Raw genomic sequence first — 13,166 nt, 5'->3', positions numbered from 1 at the left:
CTGTCTGCAGTGAGACAGTCCAGAGCACGTCGCTCCTTTTGGTATGAAATTGTGCAGCCTTCGGCACTACTGTCTGTTCTAAATATATTGCTCAAGTCAGATGTATAATGAGACATTTCATTACTTCCTTCCTTCTCAGCCCATTAGAGCAAAGTGAGTCAGGATTTGCTGTCCCCGGTATGAGCAAAGGTTAATTCTTTGCTCTCTGCCAGGATCACCAGGACAACTGAAATATCCCTTTGCTGTCCCTGTGCACATTAGAGCATTGCAGCCCACTTGATGGTCATGACTCCTTGATGACAGGCTTGTGAGATATCTGCTGTATCATCCTTCTAGTGACCTGTGGCATTTAATGATTTATATTGGACACTGAGATGCCCCAGCCAGCTTTGGAGCCCCATAGTGCTCGATGCTGTACAAACGGATTAAGCTTTGCCATGCAAAGACAGAGCACAGGATATAGAAAAAAAAGATGATAGGACTTTTCAGAGGTCCTGCAAGCCTTTCCTAATCTCTAAAACAGTTTAATCCAAACCTAGGGGTAACTTGCATTTACTGACGCTTGCTCAAATATTAAGAGTTCAGGCTTTCCTCATTCCCTTCAAAATTTGTATGTCCAGCCTAAGCACCGGTCTGCATTCTGGCAAATCGTTGTTGGATGATTCTGTTGCTGAACGCCTGTCAGCTCTTATCTTGAAGTCCAAAGAGCCGTTCCATTTTGCATAATGTAACGACACATTGATTGCAGCAAGGTCTTTCCACAAAGAGTAGTGTTCATCTCACTTCACTGGAAGTGTCAACAATACGTGCTCCCGAGCTAGTCTTCAAGGCTCCCATTAGTCAATAGAGAGAAGAAGCGTCTCTAGTCTGAGCCGTTTAGATACTTTCTTCTGAGCCATTTTATATATTTATCTAACCGTTCTCTACAGTACCCATTTCCCTCCAGTTCCCAGATGTGACAGTAAAATCTGTCCCAGGCTTTCTTGAAGATTTTAAACTTATTTCGATGTTGAACAGGAACAGTTCTGAAACCTTGGAAACTACCGTGAGGGTGGAAACCATCTTCCACCCAACACCAAACCCACCAGCAAACCGCAATAAAAGTCAGGAAAACAAGAATGAACAATAAACATACCATGAGCACTTTCTATATACTTTAAAACATAATCGCTCAGGTGCTCTACTTTAAAGAAATAATAATTCTGTCACTCTAATCGAAGTATCTCAGCAGCATTTTCTTTCCTAGATGTCCCAACCATCATATTTTACTCATCCCAGCCAGCAGAAGGAGATAAATGGGAATAAAACTTCCAGCTCTAGCCAGACAAAAGGAAATGAAATTGAAAAATCCACTGAAATGAAGTGACTGCTGTTAGATATAGAGGCTGATGTTAAATATAAGGAAATACAGATCATGTTCATTAATCGAAAGAATGTAAAGATGTGGTACACAGCTCCTTCTCTGTCTCCTTCTCTCCCTCTCTGGGCAAAACAAAGTGTGTATCAGTGAGCATGTGAGTGAGGTGTATTCAGCAGTGAAATGTTCCAGTGTCCTTTCTTGCTTTATAGTATGAACTGGATCATGACAGAGTAACTAAAAAGCAATCCTGAGTGGAGATGCCAAGGTACTAAAATAAATTCTTCTTGTGTCCAGAAAGGATGCTATTAGCTGTAGAGACTGGAGTCTTATATACAGTTTTTCATCTCAAGACATCCTCAGAAAGACGGTCCAGATTCACCCCACTCAGACCCTGAAACAGAGAGAGGCTAGCTGTCCTCGGCTACTTCTACAGCCAAGAAGGAGAAGCTGATACCTCCATCATCACAGATGGATGGCATGTGCCCTGTGCCATCTGATGTGTTGATGTTGGGTCACGGTGCGGTGCTGTAGCGTGTTATCTTGCAAGAACATCAGAGATGGTGCAAAGCCAGGAGAGACAAAAGCAAGGTGGTCATTACAGTGTCCTTCATTTTATGAGCATAACCTCTGCACCAGGACTGAGCCCTGGGGAACGATCCCCACCTTCCTGGGATTCAGTCATTTGGCTAGTGCATGAAAATCCCCCTCTGGGAGCCCCAGTGTGAGGCAGTAGGACCTGCACAGCACAGTTTGGGGGTTATTCCAGGGGCAGTTGTCCTTCTGGATGCATGAACCTGCCCAGATTTCTTCTGCACCTTGACAAGGAGCCCTTGTGCCACAGCTGCATCGCTGGGGTGTTGCTGAACACGAGCTCCACGTGGAAGGGCTCTCCTATATTAATTTGCAGGGTATCTCAGCACCTCTGAGCTTGAAAGGCACCTTAGCTGAAAGTCTGAGAAGCACCTACACAACTTAGGCTCCAGATCACTGTGTATAGCGACACAGGCTCTTAGATTAGTGATTGAGGCTCTTAGAACAGTTCACCTCAGGAAAAAAAAAAGTAATTTCTTTTACTTCCACACCCCTGATGACCAAAAAAGTGTTTTCTTCATCTTGAAATTACACTTTCCAGCAGCTCTGTGAGCACCCCCACCCAAGTGTCCCTTGCATCCACTTTCCCCTCCATGACAGGAAAGCGCTTAGAAAATATTTCCCAGGTTCCTTCCTGGCCAGAGGTCATCTCCGTGTTTCGGACCAGCAGGAATCACCGTGTTCTCTGACACAACAAACGGAGAAGGAAGATCTGCCCTGCCCATCCAGCACAGCGCTTTCAGGCTTGTGTTTTTTAGCTGCAACTCCACCCCGTGCTGGTGGAGAAGGGATCGGTTCCCACTGATCGCAGGAAAGGGAGGTCACGGGCTTTGCTTGATTAAATCACCACAAGCCAAAAGGTTCTCTCTCTCACTTACTGAGAATTGCTCACAGGCTGTTTAATTTGTTCCAAAAAGAAAAGCAAAACAAAAAACAAACCCTGAGCCCATCCACCAACAGCACACACGGAAAAGCAGGTGTGTCTTGAGCTCTTGGGAAAACAAAGGGCAGAGACTCAGGCAGGAGTTGACACTTGGATGGGAAGTTTCCTTCCCAGCGCAGGAGGACAAGTTTGGAAAAGACTCGGACACGACCAGCACTTGTTGTCCTACAGGTATGGATGATGTATGTGAAATGTAGCATCGGTCTCCTTGTGCGGTTTAACAGTTTGGGGCAGGTGAAGGCGGCTTGACGGAATTTTCAGGGCCAGATTCTGACATTGCGGTGTAAGCTTTGCATGACCGGTAAATTCGCTGCAATTTTCTTCTGGGAGAACTGCGATCGGCGCATGTTTCATTTTGTGGTGATTAGTTGACAGTTTTCTGTAGGATGCTTTTGGCTTTTCAGGGTACGAATTAAGCCATTCAAGCTTCTGACAAAGTGCTACTGTCTGTGAGCTTGGCTAGTGAATTATAATATTAATAATAATATTAATCTAGTTTAAGCTCAGGGCTGCAGAGGTAAAGAGGGATGTGCATGGAAATACTGTGCTAATCTGGACTGCATTTATTACCTCCTAAGGCATGCTACACAGTTTCAGAAAAAAAAACCAGATCAACTACAATAACATTTGGATTTTTTTCACTTTTTTAATGCTTACAGTGGCTGGGGTTTGCGATGCAGATAACAGGCACTGTATTTTTGTCAGCTGTATAAAATGGTGGGTTTGTTTCTTTTAAGAGCAATCTCTTGCATCCCCCTTTAGTTTCACATTAGGTGACGCTTGTGGGCAGGGGAGAGGGACTTGGGGCACCCACGGCCACAGGCTGAGACACTGCTGCGTATTGTCTTTGAGGGTCACGTTCATCTTGTTTCCATTCTTTTCTATTTGTGTTTTGAGCTGCTTAAATGAAAGCCAATTTTATCGTGTTATGTTGGAGTACTGGAGAGCTGTTGCCAGTGCTCAGTGTCGGGGGGATGCAGGGATGCTTTCTTATCCTTTCACCTCCATTGATGTCTATAATCCCAAAAGTCCGGCTCCCTCCAAACATCTCTGGTGCGGCAGTATCCACTGGTCACTTAAATGATCATGATTCAGAAAAAACATGGCTGTGGTGTGACCTTGTATCTCTCTCCCCATCAGTGGGAAAGTGATGCTCACCTACATGCGTTAGGAGCTTCCAGATTTGGGGGAGAAAGACATAATGGTTTGAATGCTGTAACTCTCGCTTTCAGTGACAGTTTTATGGGAGGCAATGAGCTTGTAACAGGCAAGGGAATAGCAAGGGAAAGGACGTTGGGAATTTGAAAGCCTGAGGCTCCGTTTCTCCTTGCTCCATCACTTGCTGTTGCATGGTGAAAATGACATTTCTCAACCCGTAGATCTTCCTCTCACCCAGAAAATTCCTCATCTATTTCTGTCACTTCATCTGTCTTGCGATGTCTGGCAGCATTGCAGAACGAAGTGATACATAAGGAAATTTAGGGGCAAAATCTTTAGCATTTGTGTAGCAGTGACACTTGACTGAATTCAGTAATGGCTCGGCCAGCTTAGCAGGAACCCGTTGTGAGTGTTTGGCATTTGTCATTATTTAACTTCCCTAGATTCCTCTGAGTTTGCCTCCGGTGATCCAGGTTTAAAAAAACAAACAAACAGAACATGCGTAGGCTCTGGGAAGATATCTTTGTCCTAATCTCCTTGATTATTTTTATTTTTTTAACACCTCTTAGACAGGCTTAATAAAGCAGTTTTCCAAAGTCTGAATTGGAGACCTGGGAAATTCCTCAAACTAGGCAGAGCTTCCTCTCATTGTTAAAACACAAAAGACCAGCACAGCCTTTACTAGAGTTCCTTTTTTAACCCATTCATCTTGATCAAGAAAGCCTCCCTGCTGCTGCCGCCGTTTCATGGCTGCGATTCACAGTTTGCCAGAAGAAACAAGAGCTTACAGTAGGCAAGCATGGAGGTGAATTGCATCATCCACGAGGGCATCATTAGTTTTGGGGTTATATTTGCACATTGTAACTGAAATGCACTTGCACTTGAAACTGAAATGATTTGCTGCTGGAATTAATCTCAGCCTTGTGTAAGAATCATGGCTTTTTAAGACCAAATGGGATGAATCTACAGTAAAACCAAACTCCTTTCAGAAAACCATTTTCCAGTTTTCCGTTAAACAGTCTCTTAGGATTGCCATCTTTAAGAGGGGTCCAACTGCGATTGCGAGCTGATTCACTGAGCTGCATGGTTATGCAGAGTTTATTTCTCAAATGATCTTGCAACGTTGCTCGTGGGCATGCCTACAGGCAGTTACCACCCATCAACCGATCTGATCCAGTACCTGCTGTGTGTGGTAATGAAGCAGCAGCTTGTCCCCCTTATCTGTCCTGCGTCCTTACGCATCCTTACGCATCCTGCATAAGGACTGAGCCAGCGCTGGGTGAGGGCAGAAACTGGAGGGTGGCCCTACAGTGGGCTGGAGGGGTTGTATTAGGAAAGTGGGTGAGATGGAAGGCACAAGATGGGTGTGCAGGAACAGGGAGCATGGGAAAGAGCTTGCAAAAGATGATTTGCAATGGCTTGTTTCTCTCCGCTCCACGTTTTTTGCAGGAAAGAGCAGTTCCTGCATAGCAGCTAACTCACTGTGGCAGGTTGTCGACTAATTACAGTACTATATTTGCATGTTATAATGCTGCACCGGTGGACTTTGTTAAGGAATTTTTTACTATATTTGCAGCCTATTCTGAGGGTTTGTCTGCTTATGGTGGTGGCCTGCAAGAGAGGTTTCACTCTGATAACCGTCCCATGACATGGCATGGATGTTGTAACCTTAATCCAGCACTTCTGCACCCAGCCCATATCTTCTCTCCAAACTTCAGTTAATTCCTGTGGAAGCCTGTAATGAATTCTGCCCCAAAGCCCTCCCCTCTCCATCATAACTCCCAACTAAGCAAGCCAAACAAGATGGGAGTACTGGGTCTGACTGTGATAGAGTTAACTTTCTTCATAACAGTCCATAAGGCGCTGTGTTTTGGATTTGTGGCTAAAATAGTGTTGATAGCACACCAATGTTTTGGCTATTGCTGAGCAGTGCTTGCACAGCATCAAGACTTTCTCTTCTTCCCACTCTGCCTCTGTGGTGAATGGGCTGGGGGTTGGGAAGCGTTACAGCTCGGAAAGCTGACCCGAATTCACAAAAGGGATGTTTCAAACCATATAACATCATGTTCAACAATAAAAAACAGAGGTAGGGGTCAGGGTGGACTTCCAAGGTGGCCATTGCTTGGAGACTTGCTGGGCATCCGTGGGAGGTGGTGAGTGATCACCTTTGCATCACTTGTTTTTTCTTTCCTCTTTTTTTCCCTTATTAACCTGTATTTATCTTAAACCACTAGTTTTCCCACTTTTTCTCTTCCTATTCTCTGCCCCATCCCGCTCACAGGTGGCGAGTAAGTGAGTGGCTGTATGGGTGCTTATTTGCAGGCCAGGGTCGACCCACCACAATAGGATAGGATACTTAGCCCACCTTTTTAGATACCTTCTAATGGACCACTTTTGAATAAATAGAAGGGTTTTCCAGTCCAGAAAAAACCTTTAACTCCCCTGTGTCATCTCCATTTACACAAAGTAATATTTGTTTTAGGAAGAACTCAAAGGTCACCTAAAATGGACCACTCCTGGCATTGAAATCCTTCCTTCTGGCTGAAAGGGGAAGGTCTCATTTGCCTTCTGGGTATTTCTACAGCTCTCGCTTTATCAGGCTGTTAGCGCAAGCACTGATGGGTTATTCCTGCCTCAGGTTCCCTCTAAACACCCTGTGAAGTAGGGACAGATAATACCACCCTTTTTTGGCAGCAGAGAACTGAAGCACAGAGATAGCGAGGGTCTGCTTATGTAGTTGGCTGCTGTCAACCCAGGCTTCACTTAAACCCACCTCAACAGGAGAGAAAATGCTGTGACAGGCGAGGTTTGAGGATGCCTGTGAGTAGCAGAGCTGTATGTATTCCCCATTTAAATCTTAATGCGAAACATTAATTTCCAAATGCCTTCCCCAAAAACATAATAGAGCTGTGATCTAGTATGTAATTTACTGTCCTCGGAAATTCCTCAAAACGGCAGAGCTTCCCCCAATTGTTCATGCGCAGAGGAAAAGCTCTACTAGAGTTCCTGCTTCGGCTCACTCCTGTGACCACAGGCTTGGCCCTCGACAACCGTCAGGCTGAGTGTGTAAAAACCATCTTCATTCCAAAGCTGTCCCTACGTGCCTTACAACAGGCTGTTCACAGCACGCCCCTTGCTCCTGAAATTGCTTTACTGTTCCTTCTTGAGGGATAAATTCTTTGAATTCCTGCATGGGGTCCCTAAAATCTGGGTTGACGGATCCTATGGCTGAGATCCTGGATGAGCCTGTGCCTGCCTCAGGTCTCTCCGGCTGTAAAACAGGACTGATGGCACTTCCTTCCTTCCTTTCACTATCCCTCCTGTTTCAAGCCTTTGGCTTAAAAAGTCCAATTGCCATTCATAACAATGGCCCTTATCTCAGTAAGGACATACAAGATGTTAGAATCATAGAATCATAGAATAGTTTGCGTTGGAAGGGACCTTAAAGATCATTTAGTTCCAACCCCCCTGCCATGGGCAGGGACACCTTCCACTAGACCAGATTGCTCAAAGCCCCATCCAACCTGGCCTGGAACGCTTCCAGGGATGGGGCATCCACAACTTCTCTGGGCAACCTCTTCCAGTGCCTCACCACCCTCACAGTAAAGAATTTCTTCCTAATATCTAATCTAAATCTACCGTCTTTCAGTTTAAAATTATTACCCCTCGTCCTATTGCTACACTTCCTTATAAAGGGTCCCTCCCCATCTTTCCTGTAGGCCCCCTTTAAGTATTGGAAGGCTGCTATAAAGTGTCCCCAGAGCCTCCTCTTCTCTAACCTGAACAACCCCAACTCTCTCGTAGGGGAGGTGTTCTATGCTATTAATGCAAATCTGTCTCAAAAGCTGCCCGCTCTTTTCCTAAATGCCTTATTTCTGGCCAGCCTTGCAATAGTGGCTTCAGCACTGCTTCAGCATCATAGTACCAAACTTAGCGAAGACCTAATCCACCTGACAGCAGTTAAGAGAGGCTTCCCTTGTCCCTCATGTAAGTGCAGATGCTTCTGAGGGTGTTGAAGCAGAGGAGATCCCTACTGAAGTAAGGGTTAGATTGCCTGTACAGTCAGCAGAGAGAAACACAGGTGCCTCTGAAGATTTGCCATGGGACATGCCACCAAAATTAGGCACCAACATTGTCTCATTGAAGGCAGAGAAGCTAAAGAATATTCCTAACGTTGAAACGTGCATTTTACCTTGGGACATGCTAGGATTGAGAGAAACACATGCAACAGCGACAGTACAAGTGTGAGAGACCGGAGTTGTTCCCTAACCCTGAGGCCCTCTGTCAGGGCACAGCTTACCTCCATATGCCTGAACTCTCCCTTTCCCTCTAAAAGAAGGCAGCCTAGGCTGTGCGGCTGACTGGGAACAGCCGCTGGCCCATACTGCCCATTAAATCATTTCTGTGAATCTCGGCATTGGCTGAGACAGAGAACAGGCTAACTATTGACTAGGGCTCCCAGAAAGAGATCTCAGCAGGTCATCTATTCCGACCCTACATCTCATGGCAGGTGTTTGTTTAAGCCCTCCGAAGGCACCCCGGGGCCTGAGAAATGCCACTCCTCTACCCATCTCAGTGTTGGATCTCATGAGCAAACCTGCTGTCGGGTGCAAGTTGTCTTTGCATTGCCGTGCTTTTACGCCATTGCGAGCCCAACATGCACCATAGGGGTTCACAAGGCTGGACCATCCCTGATCTAAATCTGAAGTGTGATGTTATTTTGAACCAGGCCAAGCATCTGTCTGAGGTCTAATATTCCTTAAAGTCTTCTGAACATTAGTAAAACAAACTAGTCCCATCCGTGTTGATGATGTTCTGTCTTGATCTCACACTTAATGCCAATGATGAAGATGAAAGAGCTCTGATGATTTTGAAAACATTATGGACAAGTGTAGCCTTCAAAGAAGTTAGATACTAGCAGTGTTTAGCATTTCTGAGTTATCCTGTGCTCTGTGTGCTGGTTTTGGCTGGGGTAGAGTTAATTTTCTTCACAGTAGCTAGGGTGGGGCTGTGTTTTGGATTTGTGCTGGAAACAGTGTTGATAACACAGGGATGTTTTAGTTATTGCTGAGCAGTGCTGACACAGAGTCAAGGCCTCTTCTGCTTCTCACCCCACCCCACCAGCGAGGAGGCTGGGGGGGCACAAGAAGTTGGGAGGGGACACAGCTGGGACAGCTGACCCCAACTGACCAAAGGGATATCCCATACCATATGACGTCATGCTCAGCACATAAAGCTGGGGGAAGAAGAAGGAGGGGGGGGGCGTTCGGCATGATGGCGTTTCTCTTCCCAAGTCACCGTTACGCGTGATGGAGCCCTGCTTTCCTGGGGATGGCTGAACACCTGCCTGCTGGTGGGAAGAAGTGAATGAACTCCTTGTTTTGCTTTGCTTGTGTGCGCAGCTTTTGCTTTCCCTATTAACCTGTCTTAATCTCAACTCACGAGTTTTCTCACTTTTACTCTTCCGATTCTCTCCCCCATCCTGCTGGAGGGGAGTGAGCAAGCGGCTGTGTGGGGCTTAGTTGCCAGCTGGGGTTAAACCACAACACTGGAAGACAGACCAGTAGAAAAATAGTAAGGCTGGAAGTGAGATCAGTGGAACAAAATATAAACAATTATTTTTTCTCTCAGGTTTGATCATTACAGAGGGGAATTATGACATATGGACAACAGAGACCTGCCTTCACTGATCTAGGGGATTTCCCTCCATTTATATGATTCTTTGTGCAAAAGGTGGATCCTATTTTGTACTTCTACATTTTTGTTGTTAGGTGTGACAGGCCAGGCCCTCAGACAGGAAACTCCTGCTGTCCAGAGTGGGATTATACAAACTCCAAATGTCTGACACCTACACAACTGCAGTAGCTTCCTATACAGCCAGCTGCGCTTGCAGCAATAACAGGAAAAAAATCAAGAGGTTAATAAAATGAAACGAGCAGGAAGCATGCAGTCATCAGACTTTCTAGTAGTTCGGTCTATAGAAGTAACCCGTGGCTGGCCTGACTTAGGGACCTAATCCAAAAGTCATTGAAGCCCATGGAAATTCCACTTCAACGGATGTTGTTAGACCTCACTCTTCACTATATTGATATGGGAGTGAGTCTATGGAGAGTTCCACCTTATCTGTACCCACACACTGCTGAGCTCCAAATGCCTTGTTGTGTTGATGCTAGCTGTGAGATAGGCCTGCCACTAATAACTGCAGATGCTCCAAAATGATGAGGAGGGGGAAGGGAAAGTTCATGGATCCATCCCTTCTCCCATCCCAGCCATCAGAGTTGAGTGAATGCATGCTTGTGTGTGCTTTTCCACAGCCTTTCAAAACATATGGTACTCAGCTACGTGCAAAGAGCTGGAATAGCAGAGTGGAACTCATTGTTTCACATTTTCTTTTTTATTTTTTTTCTTTGTTCCTTCTACAAAAGTCCAACGTAAAGGTCAAGTAGGAGCCTTTAGCTGGCGTTCAGCAAAACCTCCTGAACAGAGGTGAGGAAGAAATGCCAGGAAGAGGACAATTGGGCAAGGCTTTCTTTTTCCAGTAAAGTGCTGATTTAAATGCCTTTTTCACCTTGGTTTCAAGCTACCACTATTTTCATATAGGCATATTAATGTGTCACATGGCATGGGGAGCATTCGTCCCTTCACTAATGAGTGCCATGACATCTGTTTGCACACAACTAACTCAAAAAAATAAAAATTGCCCCCACAGTCCCCTGAAAACAAAACCTCTGCTCAAGTCCTACAGATCCCTTAGTGTACCAGCTAGCTCAGCCCCCGGTGCCATGCTGGGCACAAAGCTGGAATAACGCAGTTCCTCAAACATCACAGAGAAAGTATCTCACAGCCTGTTTATTGCCTGTTTGAGTCCTTATCACTAAGCGGTTCAATTTGGAGTCCTTGATTAATTTGTGTTTATTTTATTTTTGTTCTCATTCAGATGTGTTATCTAAGGTCAGTGCAACTTCCCCTGTCCCCCCTTTCCCTTTTAGCCAACTCTCCCATGAAATATTGTTGTGCCTGGGTGTGTGTTTCTTAAAGTCATTGTGTGTTTTATGTCTGAAACAAACATTGTCTGATCATCCAAATTATTACGCACTACCCAAAGGTCATGTTTTATGCACAGAAGGGAAAGCTCTTCTGTTGTGGCTAAGGAAGAACAAATTGGACGGTCACTGAAAACAAGGGCTTTATCCCCAGAGATCAAGTCTGTGAAAAAATGCTCAGTGGTTGTCTGAAAAGGGTAAAACAGGGCTCAGCTGCTATAAGCTACTGGGCAGCCATGGAGCTAGACTGTCTTGTGCCAGCCACGTATGTTCTTGTGCCAGCTCCCTTCACACCTTCTAATCTTCAGCAGCTCCTGGTTCCTCTCTCCACGCGTCCTTCACCTCCACAGATCTCATGGCACCATAGGCCTTTCATCCAAAATGCCTAAAGGGAGGCAGAGCTATTTAAGCCGCAGGAAAATGCTGGCATGGGGACAACTGTGCTTAATTAAGTTCAAAAAAGATATAGCCCAACTGGAAAGATGCAGAGCAGAACAAGTACCAAAGAGGTGGGATGACCGCTGTGCTGAATGACATAGGACTCTCCAGCCTAGACAACTGATGGGGAATTTTAAAAGTGATGTATGCTGCTATGAGGCCACGGAGCAAGTGTGCCATCCAGTTTGATAATTAAGGACCAGACCTGACCCTAATGAGTAGCAGATTCAAAGCAAGCAAAGGAGATTTAGACCTCCTTGCTCCTGGTTGTTGTAGATGTTGGGCATTCTCCTAGGTTTTCTTACCGTTTACTTCATTTTGTGTAAGCTTAAGAGGCCATTAAGGGCTCTTAAACACCAAGGTCTTGCCTCTGCCTCCAGAAGTCCTTGTACCTCTGACAGCCGGAGGTGGAAAGAACATTCTGAACATCAGCTGCCACAAGCTTACTTCACTTCTGTAAAATGCTTCCCTAGGGCCCCTGCTGTAGCCCTCTTTGGATAAGAAGCGAGTGGGCTAGAGGATCCTTCGATCCAACCAAGTGCAAATCTGCTTCTGGCATTAAGCAACCACTACCCATCAGAGAGGCTGGGGAACGGCCTCTCAGCGTGAACCAGGGAGGAAAAGCACAGAGTTAACCGCTTTTGCAACGAGGCTTGACAAACCTCTAAAGCAGAATATAGGAGGCCGACCACACAGCGGGGTCATAGCCTCAGCGCCCCAGGACGTGTCTTACAGCCCCAGGAGAGGGCCAAGAGCTGAGGCTGTGGACTAATATTCACCTCACAAAGAACTCTGCTGGTTGAAGACATGTTGTGGCTACAGAGTTGTTTGTTATCTTCTTCCCGCTGATGCCAAAGGTGTGTCCATCTCTACTTCTGCACAAGAGGGGCCACATTCCCAGGCACAGAATATAGAAAAGTTTCAGCCACAGGCATAAAGTACCTCTCTCTGGGATGGCTACACGAGGGTGGATAACTGTGTATTCTAACACAGAAATGCTTGTTTCAACTTACACCTCTGTATTCATAATCCATCACCAAAGAAGCCACCCCAGGGTGGGTGCTTCTTTAGTTCCCCTCATCAGTTATTTAGAGACATTGACGAGATCCCTCTGTGCCTTTCCTTTTCCAGGCTAAACACTTCCGGCTCTCTCAGCCTCTCCTGGTATGATAGATGCTCCAGATCCTTAATCATCTATGTGGCCCTTTGGTGGATTCACTGCAATTATGTCTATGCCTCTCTCATACTGGGGAGCCTGGGAACTGGACGCTGTGCTTCAGATGCATCCAGAACCAGGAAATCTTCCCATCATTAAGTCTGGTATCAAATGAGAAATGTTGTCCCAAAGACTCTAGAAAGAAGACATGGCTGGGCAGGCTGAGCGAGGCTACCAAATACATCTGTCTGTAAGAAACAAGAGAGTGGAAATCTGGGAGTCAGACAGAAGGATAAGGTGGAATAAGCCAGGTCCCACTGAGCAAACAGGTTACCTGAGCTAGGGAACCCAAGTAACGAGCCACAGGGCTGTGAGAGTGTCTATAGAAGCAGCGTGGTCACCAGGCATGAGCTACCAAACCCTGCTGCAAGGGATTATACAGCATGCCAACAATATATTCCTTCTGGCTCTGGTACA

General features: G+C 45.8%; 1 protein-coding gene across 1 annotated transcript in view; it reads left to right on the top strand.

The window, feature by feature from the left end:
• The first annotated feature begins 2,638 nt into the window (after nt 1–2,638).
• Nucleotides 2,639–13,166, top strand: part of ADGRF5 (adhesion G protein-coupled receptor F5) — a 48,570-nt gene continuing 38,042 nt past the window's right edge. Inside the window, exon 1 of the mRNA XM_075144928.1 lies at nt 2,639–3,065. The gene's annotated coding sequence lies outside the window, so the exon portion shown is untranslated. The remainder of the gene's footprint in view (nt 3,066–13,166) is intronic.

This window comes from Calonectris borealis, chromosome 3 (genome assembly GCF_964195595.1).
Source record: "Calonectris borealis chromosome 3, bCalBor7.hap1.2, whole genome shotgun sequence".
In the NCBI taxonomy this organism is placed as follows: Eukaryota; Metazoa; Chordata; class Aves; order Procellariiformes; family Procellariidae; genus Calonectris; species Calonectris borealis.
This window is presented reverse-complemented; position numbering and strand designations above follow the sequence as displayed.